This window comes from Lepidochelys kempii, chromosome 2 (assembly GCF_965140285.1).
Source record: "Lepidochelys kempii isolate rLepKem1 chromosome 2, rLepKem1.hap1, whole genome shotgun sequence".
Classification (NCBI taxonomy): Eukaryota; Metazoa; Chordata; order Testudines; family Cheloniidae; genus Lepidochelys; species Lepidochelys kempii.
The window spans coordinates 192,552,974-192,572,455 of NC_136381.1; the positions used below are offsets into that span (position 1 = coordinate 192,552,974).

Consider the following 19,482-nt stretch of genomic DNA (forward strand, 5'->3'; position numbering starts at 1 on the left):
GCAACAACATGAGCGCCCAGTGCCATGCTGTCACAAACAGGGCTAAAGCAATCCTTGGATATATACTTAGGGAAGCAGGAGTAGGGAAATGATTTTACCTCTCTACAGAGCATTGGTGAGACCAGTACTGGAATACTGCACACAGTTCTGGTATCCACATTTTTAAACAGATGTTGAAAAATTGGGGAGGGTGCAGACATGAAACACAAAAATTAGTCTAGAGCTGGAGAAATTGCCTCACCATGAGAGACTTAGAGAACTCAATCTATTTAGTTTATCAGAAAGAAAACTGAGACATGAATTGATTATAGTGGATAAGTAACTTCCCAGGGAGAAAATACCAGCTATTAAAGGGCTCTTTAATCTCCTGGAAAAAGGTATTACCAGGACCAGTGACTGGAAGCTGAAGCCAGACAAATTCAAATTAGAAAAAAGGCACAAATTTTACCAGTGAGTGAAACTCTTGTAATGTCATAGAATAAACAAATATTTAGCAAAGAATAGAGCAGACAGACATAGGGCTGGATTCTTGGCCTCATTATGGCTGCTTAAGTAACCAGCTGAGGAGCCTCCTTGTGCAGGGGTACTTTACAGTGGCATACAACTGACAGACACTTGACTGGAAGTGGGAGTGCTCAGCTCTGGAAGGAAGTGCTCAGCACCTGGTAGGACTGGCACCTTTGTGTATTTGCTATTGCATTTGGGTCTTGGAGGGTTCAGAGCTATATTTCCGAACAACTAACTTTTCAGTCTCACCCAGTTACCCAATTAGTACCTTGTTAATGATGACACATCTTATAGATCTTTCACCCTGAATAAATTGGTTAGTCTCTAAAGTGCCACAAGTACTCCTTTTCTTTTTGCGAATACAGACTAACACGGCTGTTACTCTGAAACCTGTCACCCTGAATATTAGCTTTTAACTCCAGAGATACAGTGCTACCTAAAATACCCTTCTAAACAAAACCATGCACAATTCCAGATTCAGAAATACAATATTAAGATTCTTTGTTCTGTACCATAACCAGAGATGGGATTATCAAGTCTTCCCTGATTTTGCTTGAGGTCTCTCTGAAGGACCAGAGAACAGGAGTAAGAGTTCCCACAGACTTTAAATGAAAGAACAGGGTGGTGAATCTTTAATAAAGACATCTTTTCAGCAAACTGTTTATTAGGCTCTTGTATTAAACAGGTGTTCAGAAAAACACAATAGAAAATAGTTTAGCAGTTTGACTAAAAAATCCTTCCTCTCTCAGTTGCTCAAATTTCACCTTGACCCTTTTGATATTATAACCATAAAAGTTATCCAGTTGTCCATAGAGTCCATATGAAAAACCTCAATAGGTAAGACCCGAATTTCTAAGGTAAAATACAAGCAGAAACAATCCCCACTCCTTTAAAAAACATGCCTTCTTTATACACAATATAAAAGGGACAAAAAACTCATTTTTTATTTAAAGACCATATTTATGAATAATTAATACCCAAATGAGTCATTTTATAGTATAGCCACACCAAGTATTAGACCTATATTAATGGACTTTTGCATAATTAGCACAGTAGGGTGTGGTAGTATCCCACTGCATTCTGGTGTGTTTATTGTTTAACCTTCACATCTTGTAATTAGGAACATATGTGATGAAAACTCAAGCAAGCAACTCAAAATATACAGAAGGAAAATGCTAACCAAGTGCAAATGTGAGACCTGAGACAAAGAATTACAGGCACTGTACATGCCACTTAACCAGGATATTCTTAAGCAGGACATCTTCCATGGTGCTAGTTTAGCATAATTGTACTTAATGATAATGAAACTGCTTAATAGGGGTATATTCACCCAGAGACACAACAAGTTAACAAGTTAACAAGAGATTAAATAAATCTGAAATGCCAAACTCCAGTTTTTTCCATAAAGAAATTTCCAAATAAAAAACCATAAGAAATAAAGATCAAATAAAGATGAACTGCAACAAATATAATTTTTATTGTTGCATTTTTACTCTGTTCAGTATTTTCTGTCATTATAAGTCGTTCTGTATCAGAATAGCTGTTTAACTGAGTGAATTGGCTGTCCACCTGCTAAGAAGATTCGACTAAATTAACATTCAGTTTACCTAGGTTTAGTTAATTAGATGGCCCTGGTGTGGCATTTCTGCAGTTCTGTCCATTAGAAAAGAGACATTTATGTGTTGAAGAGTGTAAGCTAAAGCAAAAGGTTAGAGAACATTGTAGACTTTATGCCTTCCCTACTGTAGTTGATCGTACACTTTGTCTTCTTTCAAATTTCAATCAAATTTACGAGATCACAGAAAAAGAACTCTCTCTTGCTCTGTGGTTTGTCCAAATGCATTAACTCTTTAATAATTACATTAAGGAAGTTTACAAGAAGGAGGTAAATACACTTTCTAAGGTCAAACATATACAGGAAAAGAAATTAAAAAACCCAGAACCTTTCAGTAAAGAAGCAAGGTGCCTAGAACCAGGGACTGATCCTCTTTTTGGTGATACAGTGCCACTCAAAATCAAAACATAAATAGGGCACAAACCCTAATTCCATTTACCTACACAGGGCACTTTGAAGTTGCAAAAACACAGGAAAAGACGTCTATGGGGAAAAAATGAAGAGAGCAATAAATTAACTGTAGGAAAACAGCTGCCATATGCGTAAATATCAGTGCATAAGGCCAGATTCTGGCAGCTTCTATGCAAATTTCCAAGGAATGAGAAAGCACAGGAAGCTGCTTAACCTCCCTTAGGCACTTGGGCAAGGACAGCCAACATTCTAGCTCTTGCACCAATGAATGTAAGGGGAGAGGAGGGACTGTTTGTGTGACCAGAAGATTACAATCCCAAATGGTTGCGTAGGGGAGGGTGTACGTCCAAGTCCCAGCCCCTTGAGGCAGTCTGAAGCTGGGAATGGAGGAGTACATTCTGCAGATCTAAAAAGGAGGCAAAGGAGTTGCTCCTGACCATAGCTCTCCCTGCTGGTGCCAGTGGAGGTATTTTGCCTGCCTCAGAAGTCCTCCGCATTTCCCAATGTAACTCAGATTCTCAAGGGTTAAAAACCACTACTCTTGTAGTTCTTTTCACTCTTAAAGTAGTGAAACTGTGCTGCCATTTCTATTCTGGATACATCTAACGAACCTGTAATGACAAAGTAACTGAGATGGAAACCATTTACCATTATTAATGATTTTTATGTGCATCGAAGTTGCCAGCTGAAAAGATATTTATTAGTGCAGCTTTTGATTTGTGGGGGGCAGATGTCAGGCTGTGACACTCATTGAGAATGAGAAAAGAGCCACATGGCCGTGAGGGAAAGGAAAAAAGAAATGTCACCCAGTAGATCATTTTGTGCCTGTTTAAGTTGACAGATCTTTGACCTTTCTTCTCTCACCAGAGACTGCATTTTTCAGTTCTTAGAGGCTAAGCCATTCTTGTGATGATGTGCAATCACTTTCTTCTCATGGGGGTACACAACTTTATTTTCCCACCTTGTGATGGGGAGTACAGGTCTTTGGTGTGCCCTGGAGGGGCCTGCAGCCCCATTGCACCTCACCTAGTAGTATTCCTAGCAGAGTCCTTATCCAACCAGAGAATGGCTTTTTATTGTCTGTTAAATCACAGCAGGAATTTTTAGAAGCAGCTAAAGGAGGTGCTTCTTTCAGGGGAGAGAATGAGGTTACTTTGTTCCAGAGCTCCAAAACAGCTGGGGTACATATAGGATCTAGTCTGTGGGCTTGTATGAGTAACCTCTGTGCCTTACTTTTTGATTGTCTTTCCGTGTTCTGTCATGTCTTCATTAGGCCCCATGTTTAGTGGGACTACTGACATGCATAAACTTAATCACCCGAGTATCAACCCCTTAGACGGTAAGATCTTCGGGGGCAGGGACTGAATCTTATTTATGTCTGTAGAGTACATAGTGCACATAAATATCTCCATTTTAACCATGCCCTAGACCCCACCTGCAAGGCCCTCATGTCAAGCCCGAATCCCATCTAAACTGATACAAGACAGACAGAGCTTATCTTCTCTGCTCTACACATCTTCCTGGAAGGGAGCACTAGAGATTGAATCATTGCAATGCCTCTCCATCAGGGCAGTTTGCATTGCCTTCCCATCACTGCATCTTTACCAAAAAAGGAAAAATAACCACTTCTCACTCTTTGAAGAAACGATGCTGTGCGGCTCCATCACTTCTAAATTGACTAGCAGATGTTATATAAACTACTAAGAGATGATTATCCAACATATTGCCTCAGTGGTATGGGGAAACTGCAAAATGAAAAGTAAATTGAAAACACTGCTGAAGAATAGAACCAGGGCACATCCAACATATATAAAGCAGCCACTTGTAACAAAATAAGCCCCATAACAACTGCATGTGGAAACAAAGGATTGATTTGTCCTAAATTATACCCCAGAATAGCTACGTTTAAATGTCCCAAATGCTATACAGTAGAAACATCAGCTTGCCCTGCAATGTGAGAATTACCTGCAATACAGAAAATATGGAAACATATTAGCAGAATCATAAGAGAAAAGTACAATTTATCAGTTATGGAATCCTTAAAAGAAATCCTTAAAATATTGGCTTACACTAAATGTATAAACGTGCTGAGTTGTTATGCTGGTAGTTAATAAGATGACTCTTAATTATTGGATTGAACAAGAAACATGGTGTTTATAGCCTAAATGGAAAAAATAATCTATTAACTCTGACAAGGCCAGGTACTTGGTGTCCCCTTTTGGAGGTCATGGACACTTATGCATTCCCAAATGCCCAGACCGTTCTCCCACTCAGATTTATATGGATAAGCTCTCATTTTAATTGACATCTGCATTTGCCAATAACATGTTTATTTTATATTTGTACTGAAATTCCAATTTAAACACAATTTGGGAATGTGTGTGGAGAGAGCCCACAGCCAGCACTTACTAGCTCCCAAACATGGGACTGAATTTAATGCTTGTGAAAGATGTCCTCTAACTTCAAAGTGTGTTTCTGATGAGAGAGCTGACAGTATAAATAGTACTTTAGAACTAACATACATGCTCCCTGTGGGTTAAGTTTTCAAAAGCGTGTAGGCGAGCTTTTTGTCCAGGTACTTAATGTAATGGAACTCAGCTACATGATGATCCGCTGATACATTATTTCCTCTTGCTTAAAAAAATTCTGTTGATTATTTACATGCTTTCTGGAAGGAATGTAAAAGCTGCAGCATTTTCCCTTCATATCTGATGGGAATGCCCCGAGGTGGCTGAATTCTGTGCAAGTCTTCTACTTTATCTTTGAGATGGGTGTATACAGACTGCCCGTCAACATTCTGGAGTCCCTACTGATCAGGGCCTATCTGATGAAATGCACTGGACTAATTTCACACTTCCTGAGGGCAATGAAGTGATATTTGGCCAAACACTAGAAAAAGAAAGAGACTCCTAACAACACTGCTTGGTTTAAATGGATATTAGGGGAGGAGGGACCCTCACAAATCAGAATACAGATAACACAGTTTAGCTTTTTTCTAGAATATAAAGAAATCAACCCTCACACACCACCACTCGTGTTTTGCTAACAGGAAACTATTAACTAGTTCTGCTTAGAATAGCATTGGTAGGTTACTGTTGTTTGAAATAAGCTGCTTGTGGGAAAAGTTATGAATGATCCAAAAGTTGCCATTACATGCAAAGTCACAACTCCTCTGCCTTTGGTTATTAAAAAATCCTGCTGCAGAGATATGGTTATTGCATCTGTATCAAACCTTTGTTTCTCTGTGAAGTTCAAAAAACAAATTGTTATTTCCACGGGTAATTTTATTCCCATGGGACACTCTCTTCTGATCCTTCTAAAGCTCTTCCTTCTTTTAAGCCAAAGTCACAGAAGCATTTTAACAGATAAAACATGAAAGCTTTCAGTAATTTATTTTAATTTATGTACATATATAATCATTGCTTAGTCGACCCTTTCATCTGTCTGAATTTGCCTGGACAATGGAAGTTGCCAAACAATTTTCCATTGAAAATGATAAAAGGTCAGCTATGTCATCGTTCCTCCCACTCTCCCCACATTTTTTGGGCATGATTTATAAACGATACTGTATGTACACTTAGTCCTCTGTAGCAATATCTGATTACATATACTGTATTGCACATGCTAATTTCCCAATTCTTGGGAAGTTATACAATTTATAACCAATATTTTCTACAGTGAATTCATTTCTTGTGAAAGTTCTAGCTCAGCAGCCTTAGTAAATTGCATGTCTCTATTTATTCATAGAACACATACGGCATGGAGAACAGCAGTACAAGTTTCTCCACATTTGTGTGTATCATGTTCTGGAAGGGCCACCTCTAAGACTGAAAAGATAACTTAGTCTCCATCCCTTCCATGCTTGAGACTATTAGTAGTCTCAAGTAATGAGTAGTAGTCTCAGTAATGAGGCAATTTTTATATAAATGGGTTCACTGCAATGCTGGCTTAGGATGTTTTCCAGTAGTTGGACACTGGGTGCCTCTGCCTGCCTGCAAAGAGGAATCCAGCTTTAAAAGTATACTGAACATAAGAACAGCCATACTGGGTCAGACCAAAGGTCCATCTAGCCCAGTATCCTGTCTTCCGACAGTGGCCAGTGCCAGGTGCCCCAGAGGGAATGAACAGAACAGGTAATCATCGAGTGACCCATCCCCTGTCGCCCATTCCCAGCTTCTGGCAAACAGAGGTTAGGGACACCATCACTGTCCATCCTGGCTAACAGTCATTGCTGGACCTATCTTCCATGAACTCATTGTGTTTATATATGTATATTTACAGTAAAAAGTGCTCCTGGGCTCCCAGTGCAATGGATGCTAGAGCAAAATCTCTGGCATATGTTGGCAAGGGGCAGCATGTGCTCTCCTCATGGAGCCCAGCTGGGACAAAGAGGGAAACTGGTGGAGCGATGGCTTTGCCTCAACTGCTCCTCCCTGCCTACTTTGGCACTGCTTGGAAGAAGCTATCCTTGCACTCTAGGAGCACAAGGACTGTGTGAGTCTGTATGCGTGATTGTGTCTGTGGCACAACAGAGGAGAGATTTTTGCAATCTTTCCCCCTTTTGCAAACAGCTAGACATGAAGAACCCAGAGACAGACTCACTTTCATCCTCCTTGCACCTGGCTGGGGCTGTAACTCTTCATTACAAAGGTACCTTTGTTAATTTTTCAAATCTGAGATAACGCAAAGTGGTTATTTCTGGTGTATTTTCACCATCAATCCTATTAAAAAAAAAACGGGGGAAGAAAACAATAGGACATTGTGAATTGAATGAACTCTCTTGCAAGAGGAGGGAAGTGGTCAGTTTTTTTTAAAGGTTTACTACAGGTTGGGAAAGCAATTCTTACTCACTGAATTTATTTTTTTACCAGTGGTGATGGAACAATTTTCACAGTGGGGGTGCTGAAGGCAGAAACCATGTATTTAGGTTGTTATTGCTACTTCAAGCCAGTACCACTAGTTCTGGCTTTTTACAGAAAAATATCACATTTCGAAGTACCTCTTTCTAAGTCACTGTATTGACTTGACTGTGGGAGGATGCTACGGTAATTCAGAATCCAGCTCATTACTATTGTTCATTGGTTAAATCCTTAGCTGCATTTGTTCTGCTGCCCTCCAGTGTTTGTAACAGCAACCCATCTAACAAAACACAGAGCTGCATCATACTAGCTAACCCTTCCCAGAGCCTGGCTAAACTACTGTGGGGAACGTTTTTAACTTCATAATTTTACTTGCTAAAGATCTGACGATTATTATTTCACATTCGTTGCTATCTGAGCACCTGAAATATTGTGGATAAGTTCTGGCTTCCCTCCCCGAGCATTCAGCAGAGATGAATGGAAGGGACTACAAAGAATGGCACTAAAGTGGATACATGAATTTGAGATTATACATTTGAGGATGGAAGCAGAAGGCCAGATGTTGCCCCACAAGGAGGCCTCTTTGCACCACTCCCATGGTGCAAAGGCCCTGTAAAGCTATCCTAAACAGGCAACCAGGGTCTCCATCACTTACAGAGCTTGCACACAGGATATGTCATGGGACAGAACTTGATATGTGTTAGATCCCTGCTCTAAATTACGACATGCACCACCTCAGTTTCTGGCTACCTGAGGGAATCAGCCACCTTTACCACCTCCTCTTCTTGGGTTTTGGCCTAAGCAAGGCTTAGGCGTATTTTAAGATCAGGCCCAGAATGTATGTAGTCTGGCGGGAGGGCAGGGGCAAGTCTGGTGGCTGGAGTGGGAGAACAGAACAGAGTCGAACCATGCCCTGTAAAGACTTTAATGGAAGGGCATTAGGGCCTGATCCTGCACACCCTCTCAGACAACCAATCTTTATGGTAATAGGACTATTGAAGTCAACAGGACATCTGACGTGGGTACAGACAACCTTGTGACTAAGAGTTTGCAGGGTCATACCCTTTATTTGTTTAAAAAAATCATCATGTAATAATAGCTGAAGCTAGGGAATTGTAGGCTGGAGAAAAAAAAACAGTTTTTAAACAAGTGGATTAAGGGAGGCAGGAACAAAAAAACCCAAACCAAACCAAAACTCAAAGAAATAAGGAAGGTTTAAGGCACCAGACCTGGAAATGAAGTATTCAGGAGTCATACAAGGCAAGAGGCTGGACTAGAGGAACCAAGTCATTTCTGGCTTCCACTATTTATAATGAAAGCAAAAAGATAACAAGAAAGAAAAAGCCACTGTGAAACCTGGTAAGGAAAAACAAACCAACAACGAAAGGTATCCCATCCTCAACAAAGGCCAAACAGGGATTCAGAAACAGAATGCCAAAGAAAGAAACCCAAGTAACTCAGCCAGATATTTATTCTGATTTAATGCAAGGCTTAGCCTGAAGTCCTAGAAATTTAAAACATAAGAATAATAGCACAAGCACAAGGAAAGTGCAGCTGCAGTCCCAGGACTAATTTCATAGCAACTTAAAGAAAGGATAGGCCTCTCAGAGCAATCAGAAACAACTCAAACTTCAGAGTCACCTGAAGCCTGAAACCACAAACCCCTGACCCCACTCCCTGGCGGGAGCGCGAGAGCCAGATTAAAACATCTGGAGGGCTAGATGCGGCCCTCAGGACGTAGTTTGCCCATCCCTGATGTAGATGTAACTGTACTAGCTAGCCAATGCCAACAGCTTTCCTACTGACAGTATCCAAGATTTCCATGATCCCAGTAAGAGACGTGCTGTAGAAGTTATGGGCTTGCTGCAGGAGTTACTAGGTGAAGTTCTATACAAGAGGCCAGACTACATGATCACAGGGGATTCTGGCCTTAAAAGTCTTGGAAGCTATTATGTTGCTCTGTCTCAATAGACTATACAAGAATTTTATTGCTTTTTTAGCAAGTGGAAATGGTATGAATGAAATCCTGGTGACACTTCCCTAGACTGGAGAAGCAATAATTACCGAGAGGTGAAATCCTAAATGCTTACCTTGGACCTAGCCTGTCTGCCATTAAAGCCAACCAGCATATTTCCACTGAATTTAGAGAGCAGTGGATCAGGCATTTTATGGAAGATGGTGAGGGGAGGAAAGCAGTAGGAGGAGAATAATGCAAAAGCAAAGGAATGCAATTTACTCAGCATTTAAAAAAACAAATCATATGTGACTGGGAGCTCTGCAGAACAATAAAAATGTATTTTTCAGATGCATAAAGAATTGCGAAGAGATATACACCATAACAATTCTAAAAGTCAACAGTTTTCAAGACAAAAGGTCAACACTTTAGTAAGTCTGTAGAATCTTTTGGATGACCTAGATGTTTGGCTGCTACAGCAAACACCATCACCACTATTGCAAATCTACCTTTCTAGAGGATATTTTCTTGGAACGCTGGTGAGACTACTGTGAATGAGAAGGCCTGGAAATTGGTTGAAAAGGTTCTCTAAACATGTCATTTCTGACCAATGTACTATTACATATAAAACTACATGCTGGTTTGCACTGTCGTTACTAGATTAATTATAACTAGATTTAATAATGAGGGTTCTACCCAGAGTTCTACCCTGCTTATTCTCTCACTCCTTTGCTGTTTTACCCATATTGCAATTATTTTTAAAGTACATACTTGTAAACCTAAAACCCACACAGAGGCATGGTATCTTTCTGCTCTAATTTATGTAACAAATTAAATGTTGTTTAATCCCCTGCTCTAGGCACTCCTTAAAATCTGAAGAGCTTTTCCCTGAGTTTATATAGCTACAGTAGCCATGCAAGCTGTTCTTTTATTAGTTACTGCACAAGATGAAGCAGGTTGGGTGACTGGACTGTGTGGGAGATGAAATTGCACGTAAATTTCTGCTTTAAAAAAATCCCTGTTTATTGGCATAAGGTTATGGAGACTAGGATCAAAATATGGGCTTCTATTTCAATATAACAAGTCAAGAACCACCATCCCCAAGGCAAACAGGCATCCCAGGTGACTAGCTCTCTCTTGCACTGGGTCTCCCAGGGATCCAAAGGCAGACCACCAACAGTTATCCTAGAGATGGGCCTGAACCAACCCGTCCTCCCAAACCTGAACATCCATAAACTTTGGTGGTGTTGGGTTTGGAATTCAGACTTGGGTTTGGAGCCAAATTTTGTGGTTAGCCTCTATGATAGCCTGAACCAAGACTCCAGATTTGGATACACACTCTTTTTTTGGGGGGGAGAAAGAGGATGGTGTTTGAAGTTTGTATTCAAATGTTGCTGTTCTAAGTCTGCCATATTGTTTGCTTTGATGCATAGGAATTGAGGCAGTAAATCAGTTAAACTTGGCTACCTTGCTGCTATCTCAGTAGCCCTTCTCCAACCTGTACTTATCTCTAAACAGCATACACCGATCTTCTGTCCAAGGCATTACCATTACTTTGGCTGAAGCTTTACAGCCACCACCCAATGCTTATCTACCAGCATTGACTCATATTTAGCAACACCTGCTACCTCAGGTTACTTGGTAACTAATTAATCTCTTTTTCTCTCCCATACAATTTCAATGCTGGGTAATTCATTGAATCAGCATGCACTCATGCATTTTACAAGGTATTTTTTCATCCTTTTTCCAATACGACTTTCATAGTTAGGCACTAGGACAGTTTATACCACCTGCCAGTAGTACTGACAGTAGAAGTGATTACTTACTGAGGAAGCGACTCATTCCATCCTAGTGATGAAAACTGAGCCAAAACCACAGGAACTGGTGAATTATGCATGTTTTGGAAGGTTGTAGAGCTTGTGGAAAGCATTCTCTAACCAAATTTTGAGGAGATGCCAGTAACTGAATTAATCCTTTCCAAATGCTAATTAGGAAAACAGGAATTGACTGTTTGGCTCTCTGTTCATAGTAATACATTTCATGCTACTGCTGCATCTCTTCAAACAAGCATGGAACTTAAAATTTTAGCCAGATTTTGGCCTTCTGGGGAGCTGTGAGGCATGGATTATTTCCAGATATAGCTGTCTGGTAACACTAGGCCGTCCCTAGACATTGTGGTGCCCTATTCAGCCCCCGCTCCCCCAAGATCCCCCAGAACGAGCCGGTAGAGTGGGTTGGGGCCGGGTCGCTCCACTTCCTGCTGCCCGGTGATTGCAGGGCGGGTCCGACCCTGCACTCATGGGGCGGCGGGCAGTGGAGTGACCTGACCTCAGCCAGTTCCCCGCTCTGCTCCCCTGGCTCCCAGTCTTGTGACTTGGGGGTAGGGGGATATGGATATGCTGTTCCTGGTAAAGAATCACTGCCACCTAGAGGCTATGAAGTGCCATTTTCTCCTGTAATGAATGGAGTAAATTGACTGTGACTCTGCTTCAGAGCGTGGCCTTACCAAAGACAGCCAGTCTTTTAAAGCCAAGTTTCAGGTCACCACTAGCTCCTTCTCCATAAGTGAAGCTTATCAGTCCTAGTTCATTTAGCACAGAAGTGCTGTTTTTAAGATAAAAACACAGCCAAAATGTTTCCGTGCTATCCTGTGATATTCACTCGCAGATCAGGTGATGCATCCTTGAAGAGAACTATTTTGTTTTTGTGCCTAGAGTTTAGGCTGGGAGTCTAAATAACAATATTGTATAAAACAATTCAAACATAAAATGCTCAGCTGATTCTGCATGATACGCAAGCCTGAAGTCAGTTCTCTGGAGTCTGTCAGCCAGTCACCGGCATAATGATCACTTCTCATGATCTCTAGTGAAGAGATGATAGGATGGGAGGGATGAAATACAGCTTAATCTTGGAGGCTAAAGAGAGTTTTCAACTAAGAGGGTCAGGAATCACGCCTCTGCACACACTGACCAACACAGCTATACTAACAAAAATGTATACTGTAGACGTGATCTGAGTCTCCCATTCTGCTGGAACAGAAAAAGAGGTTTATCATGATCAATGATGAGACAATATAAAGTTCATTGAGGACAGAACTTAGATCTACTGTTCAGAAATCCACGATCTCAATCACTTGAGCTAAATGAGAAAAAGGAATATGTCTAAATGAATTTCTAGCAAACTGCAAAAGCTTGAGAGACTGCAGTGAATGTCTTTCTTCTAAACACTTAAGCATCATTAGAAGCAAAGGAAAGATGGGGATATAGCAGTTCTGAGTGAGGAGGCTTCCTGACTCAAGAGGGCTTTTCCTGCCTTGTCATGGTACTTCTAAAGAGCAAAGAACCGTGCCGTTGATATGCATCCAAGAAATATTTCCCAAAGAAAGAGTCCTAGAATTACTTGCTGGACAAGGCTGCAACTCTCTGGGGTTCCCCAGTATTTATATCCTATAGTGTGTAGTGTCCAGTGTCCTTGTATGACTTTAGTTGTTATATTGATAATACTATGACTATTACCTCATCTCTATTGTGGCTGAAAACATGTTTCACACCTACAACACCCAGGAAGAACAGATTAATAAATATCAAATAAAGCCAGAAAGAGAACTAGGATGAAAAATACGTCTTTCACTATTATGTTAAACAGTTAAAATAAGGGAGAAAGGGGCAAAATGACCTGCTGAAAATTTGCTGGAGCTGTGTTGGTCCCAGGATACTAAAGAAGTAATATTAGAAGTTGGTCCAATAAATGACATTAACTCACCTACCTTGTCTCTCTGAAAATTTATCAGATATTTCATGCCAGGGAAACTGCACCCTTCTCCACATTCTGAAACTGTAGATCTTATTTTCATTCAGATGTCAGACTATGTAGGTTGTACAAGAGCTGTTCAAGGATGAAAAGGACAGAAATCATAAGAATGGCTATACTGAGTCACACCAATGGTCCATCTAGCCCAGTATCCTCTCTTCCGAAAGTGGCCAATACCAGGTGCTTCAGAGGGAATGAACAGAACAGGCAATAATCAAGTGATCCATCCCATCATTCACTCCCACCTTCTGGCAAACAGAGGCTAGGGACACCCAGAGCATGGGGTTGCATCCCCGACCATCTTGGCTAATAGCCATTGATGGACCTATCCTCCATGAACGTATCTATTTTTTTGAACCCATTTATAGTTTTGGGCTTCACAATATTCCCTGTCATGCAGCATCTGCTGGGCCTCCTGAGGAGACAGGAACACTCTGGGATAGAAAGCTCAGACTTGAAACAATGGCATAAAGATGGTGATTTCAAAGCAGGTTCCAGCATCCAACATTTTGCTCCCAATTGCTTACCAAGCTTCTTTATTAAATACTTTACCCCTTTATCCGGCACTTTCCATCCAAAGACCTTAAAAGCAAGCTACAAACTTTACTGAATTAGTCCTCCCAAGGCACCAGGTAGGTGAGTATCATTAACTCTTTTTCACAGTTGGGGAAACTGAGGTTAAGAGGAGAAATGACTTGCCCAAGGCCAGACAAGAAGTCAGGATCAGAGCAGGGAACAGAATTTGGGAATCCAGGATCCTAATCCTGTTCTTTAACTACAAAAGGATATTTCTTTCAGACTATCATAATTTAATTGGTTTGGGAAAAGAATGACCTAGGGATATTAAATACTAAAAGATGATTAAATAGTTATCATGGTGATTTCAGTGTTCTAAACAGCCTTATTTTCTTCGGATAGCCTACATGTACAAATTTGCATTTTCAAATAGGCTTCATGCATCTGACTTAATTGATAAGAATCTTTGTTCTCAAATGCTAATAACGTCTCTGTAGATGGGACATTTAATTTAATGTATCAATTAAATACGTTAGTTATATAGAAACAAGATAATGGAGATTTTCTAAACAAGCATTAAATGCTCTCTCTCTTTTTTTAAGATAATACAATGGGACAAACAAAATCCTGTAAGCTACTCTTCAGCTACTAACATTAAAAATGAAGACACGAAGGTCATTCAGGCTACCGAATAATATCCATGTCACTTAACATTATTTACCTATATCTATTTTATTTCTAGGCCATTTGACACTTTGTTTTAAAACAAAGATTATTAAACCACTGGATTTGCCACCCTCTAACTTCACAACAAGCACAAGCATCATCATTACCAGTTATGTTAAAATGTTTTAAGGGGCAGGGAAGGAACAAAAACTGAAGATTTGCCAGGCAGGCCCATGTCCATCATCATTCCCTACATAGTACTATCCCAATTCAGTTGTTTCCATTTCAAATACAACATGTTAAGCCATATGAGTAGGAATAGTGACCTAAAGGAGTAAACAGTTTTGTGATATTAGAGCAGGGGTGGGCAAACTTTTTGGCCCAAGGGCCACATCTGGGAATAGAAATTATATGGTGGACCATGAATGCTCACAAAGTTGGGGTTCGGTGTGGGAGGGGGTGTGGGCTCCAGCTGGGGGTACAGGCTCTGGGGTGGGGCAGAGGATGAGGAGTTTGGGGTGTAGAAGGGTGCTCTGGGCTGGGACCGAGAGGTTCGGGGGCGGGGGGGGGAAAATCAGTGCTGGGGCAGGGGATTGGGGTGTGGGAAGAGGGTGCAGCTTCCAACTGGGGGTGCAGGCTCTAGGGTGGGGCTGGGATGAGGGGTTTGGGGTGCAGGAGTGTGTTCTGGGCTGGGATCGAGGGGTTTGGAAGGTGGGAGGGGGATCAGGGCTGGGGAAGGGGCGTAGCTCAGGGGTGCAGGCTCCGGGCAACGCTTACCTCAAGTGGCTCCCAGAAGCGGCAGCATGTCCCTTCTCCGGCTCCTATATGGAGGTGCAGACAGGCGGCTCTGCACGGTGTCCCATCCGCAGGCACCACCCCTGCAGGTCCCATTGGCTGTGGTTCCTGCCCAATGGGAGCTGTGGGGGCAGCGCTTCGGGCGGGGGCAGCGTGCAGAGCCACCAGGCCGGAGGGGGCCATGCCGCTGCTTCCGGAAGCCATGTGGAATGGCCCCCACCCTGCTCCCTGGCTGGAGCGCCGGAGCAGGGCCATGCCGCTGCTTATGGGAGCTGTGTGGAGTGGCCCCTGACCCTGCTCCCAGACTGGAGCTCTAGAGCGGGGCAAGCCCCAGACTCTACTCCCCAGTAAGAGCTCGAGGACTGGACTAAAATGGCTTGTGAGCCAGATCCAGCCTGCAGGCCCTAGTTTGCCCACCTCTGCATTAAAGGCAAGAGAGATCAGAGCAGGAAGTTTAGATCTATTGGATCACACTTGATCTCAAAGCTGAAAATATAACCCAAGAGACCTGGCTCCACATTCCCTGCTCTACCTATTAGACCATACCAAAACCTGGACTATAGACGGTAGTCCAGAGGACTGAGCACTATACCATGAAAGCAACAGGCAGCTGAAGGAAGAATCCAACAAAAACAGAAAACAGTTTCCCTAATTCTATCCCCCGCTTCTTGCTGTCACATTTGTTTTCAAACTAAAATGGTAACCAAGATCCCTTTCTACTTCATTCTAGGTTTGAGAAAATTCATCAAGAAGAGCCATGTCATGAAAGAAGAAAAGTATCAAGGAAGGAATTAATCCTATTTCTCAGTTTTAAAAATACAGAATGGAGATTTTTACCTTCATAAGAATTCTTAAAAAGAAACAAGCCTGAGGACAATCCCCCCCAAACAACCAAAAGCCACCTGAAAAGACTCTTCCTTATAACTCAAACGTATGAAAACAAATTCCCTTCTAAGCCTCAGAGAGGAGTAAGTGGGACAAACCTACTGCAAAGCCATCAGGACTCAAGTAAAAGCACAGGCCTCTGCTAGATCATTTATTCACTAACATCTAAACCTGGGCACAGGGAGAAAGAAATGGGCTAGCTAATTCCCCATTTGGTTGGCCTAGAAGAGCACAGATACACCCATGACAGGCATCTTCAGCATCCCTTAATGCCTATTACGTCATCTTGATCCCAGTAACTACAGCATCAACTGCAGGAGAGGAGAATGTGCTGTATAGCACCTCATTGCTGCTGCCCTTCCTCTTAAATTGAAAGTAGAGGAGTTAAAACAAACAAACACAAAAAAACCAACAAAAATTGTGAAATTTTCCTACAGGAAATGTACCACCACTGCCTATTCCTACAAAGATTTTTTTTGGAGGGGCGGGGGGGAAGAAGGACAGGACCGACAGCCCTGTAACCACTAACAGAAGGTCAGTCTCACCATATAGCCTGGCCTAGTTGATTCCCACACAAAGAAGCCAGAATAATCAGCTTGTCTTCTGGAAGGCATAGATCAGATGACTCAATTACATGCTGTCAAAGTATTTATGACTATACCATCCAATCAAGAAAACAAGATACCCACATGTGACTAAACGCTCCAATCAAAAGTTACAGTGTGGCGAATTAAAAATATTTTGACATTTCACAACTAATCTGGAAAACAATACTGGGAAACGTTTTGAAAAAGTGATTTTTTGATAAAACAAACATTTCAAAATATTGACATGCTTTCCCAAAATATTTCTATTTTGAAAAAGAAAATAAAAAGGCCTTTTTTTTTTGCTGAAGAAGCTTTGCATTCAAGACATTTTGACCAGCCCTTACTTGTAAATGGTGCTGTGGAGACCAGTCGCTGCTGCTTTTTGCTCCTCATTGCAAAGACTGGCAGAAGCAGAAGGGGCACTCTGACAGGAAAAAAAAGGAGCAAAGGAGTGTTGCAGAATCCCCCCTCCCTAGGGAGAAGCGACATTTTGCTCACTGTTACAATCTTTTCATCCTCTCTTGCTGGGGACCAGGGAGAGGTATTGTTAGTGTGTTACAGTCTCTCCCAAGGCTGGCGGAAGAACGTTGTTAGATGCGGTGTAATCTCTCTGATCCAGCCTCTCCCCCTGGGAGAAAGAGGGACAAGGACTTTGAAGGGTGCTTTACAGTCACTGCGTACAGCAACGTTGCCAACCCCAGCTGTTCAAAAATCACTAGTCATGCTCCGGGTCATACACTTCCACATGGCAGGTGTCGGTGATGGGGTTGCTACTAGCAAGCCAAGCTCCTGTACCAGCTATAGTTAGTCTCTAAGGTACCACAAGGACTCCTCCTTGTTTTTGCTGAGACAGTCGAACAGGGCTGCCACTCTGAAACCTACAGGGCTTTTCTCTCACAGAGAGCTGGACACCAGATGAGTTCACTGTTTACTGCTCTGGCAGCTATGGGCTGAGGCCAGCTGAAATCAGGTACAGTATGTGAAACCTAGGGGCCGAACAGTATCATACACTTTAGCATGACCTTATCTCCCCGCTCTTCACACTTACCTTAGGCTCCAAAATAATGAGATTTAAAACAAGAAACAAGCTATAAGTGAAACAAGTAACTCGGTGTCTCCCTTTTGAGCCTTCAAGGGTCACCTGCCCCAGCTTGTCTCAGCCGCCCCAGGGCCAGACCCCTTTTTGCAATGAAAGCGGAGAGCCTCCCCTCATCACAGGACTCCAGGAGCAGGGGCTTTCAGAACCACCCCCACAGCGGGGCCAGGGCGGGCGAGCTGCCAACGCCCCCCGGCTTTCCCAGGGGGACAGGGAAGGGGCGAATCCCGCCACCTAAGCCGGGGGGGGGGCGGTGTTTGCTCTGGCTCGCCAGGCCCGCCCCCGCGCCACAGGCTGGCCGGGGGCGGGGCTCTGGCTGGGGGCTGCAGCCTGACGCGGTCCCTGTAGCCGGAGCCCCCGCAGGCCCGAGGGGCGGTGACGGGGCCCAGCCCAGCCGGATGTGAGCTCACAGCGCCGCCCCGTGTCATGGTTGCCGGTTCCGCGGAGCAGAGAGTTTCCTCAGAGGCGCGCCGGCCCCTTCCACCCCGCAGCCGGGGGCTCCCGGGTCCCCGCAGGCCCGGCGGGGGGCGGCCCCCGGGTGAGTGACGGGGCGGGGTCGCTTGGTGTTTCCGCGGGTTTCTGCTCCAGGTACCGCGGGGGGGGGGGGGGGATGTGTGTCGGGCGTGGGGAGCAGCAGCAGCAGCAGCAATGAAGGGAACAGTGTGGGTGGGGATGCTGCCACGGGGGGCAGGGAGATCAGGTGAGAGCAGGGTGATGAGGAGCTTTGTGGGGATGTTGCCACAGGGGGTGGCATTGGGGAGGGGGTTAGGTGGGAGCTGGGTGGGGATGCTGCCAGAGCGGGGTCAGGTAGGCGCTGGCTGAGATGTGGGGGGGGAGAGGGGGTTGCTGCCCGAAGAGAGTATTGGGGAGGGGATCAGGTGAAAGTTGGGTGGGGTGTGTGGCGGGTGTCGCATGGGAGAGGAGTGCAGGTCATGCCTGATATGAGCACAGGGTGAGGGGCGGGAGGGGACTCTGGAAATCAAATCTAATAGGCCCACTAAACCTTGTTTAGGGCTTGTCTACACTGGCGCTTTACAGCGCTGAAACTTGCTGTGCTCAGAGGGGTGTTTTTTCACACCCCTGAGCGCGGAAGTTGCAGCGCTGTAAAGTGCCAGTGTAGACAGTGCACCGGCACTGGGAGCCATGCCTTTTGTGGAGGTGGGTTTTTTTTAGAGCACTGGGAGAGCTCTCTCCCAGCGCTCTGCCGCGACTATACAAGCCATTTTAAAGCGCTGCGGCGGCAGTGCTTTAACATTGCCAGTGTAGACTAGTCCTAGTCTGCCACACATTCCAGCCCTGCTTCTTCAGGCAGGATTGGCCATGAATGTTTCAGTGGGCTCCCTTTGTTCTCTCATTCTTTGTGCCTGGCTTGTTGCAAATGTCCCAAATGCTGAAGTTTCCTTTTGTAGATTAATCTCTGAGGGAGTAGCAGTAGGATGTGGGTAGGAATGCTGATCCCTTGAGACCCTAGGGCTTTCCAGACACATCAGTGCAGTTGCCAGTACTGTTCCTGGAGAGTCTGCACCAAATTTGCTCCTGGAATAAGTGTTTTTTTACTTCAGTGGGAGATGCAACTTGCTTATGCCAGGGCAGAACTTGGTCCTGCATAGCTGTCAACCAAACTGTGGTTTCATTGCACAAGGAAAGGCCAAATTCTGAGCTCATCGATGGGAGCAATGAGGTTGGAGCTGTTGTATTAAGTGTTTCTCAGAAATCATGAGAAACTCATAAAGAAAACATATTTTTAAACAAGTACAGTACTGCAGGAGTATGAACTATTA

The 19,482-nt window shown here is 43.4% G+C and overlaps 1 protein-coding gene and 1 long non-coding RNA gene across 6 annotated transcripts in view; one reads left to right on the forward strand and one right to left on the reverse strand.

Annotated features, from left to right (window-relative positions):
• Positions 1–1,127: 1,127 nt before the first annotated feature.
• Positions 1,128–18,085, reverse strand: LOC140907402 (uncharacterized). 4 transcript variants are annotated; one of them, XR_012157488.2, is made up of 5 exons: positions 17,654–18,085; positions 16,950–17,233; positions 13,113–13,231; positions 7,136–7,254; positions 1,128–4,278 (listed from the first exon to the last, which is right to left on the reverse strand). It is a non-coding gene; the product is annotated as an uncharacterized LOC140907402 (long non-coding RNA). The 4 variants fall into 4 exon arrangements; XR_012157489.2 differs by lacking the exon at positions 7,136–7,254 and having other exon boundaries at positions 1,128–4,498; positions 16,950–17,029; XR_012157487.2 differs by lacking the exon at positions 7,136–7,254.
• PIK3R4 (phosphoinositide-3-kinase regulatory subunit 4) overlaps positions 18,027–19,482 on the forward strand; it is a 39,055-nt gene continuing 37,599 nt past the window's right edge. Inside the window, exon 1 of one of the 2 annotated variants that reach the window (XM_078851737.1) lies at positions 18,027–18,289. The gene's annotated coding sequence lies outside the window, so the exon portion shown is untranslated. The remainder of the gene's footprint in view (positions 18,290–19,482) is intronic. The other variant, XM_073333250.2, reaches the window with a different exon arrangement.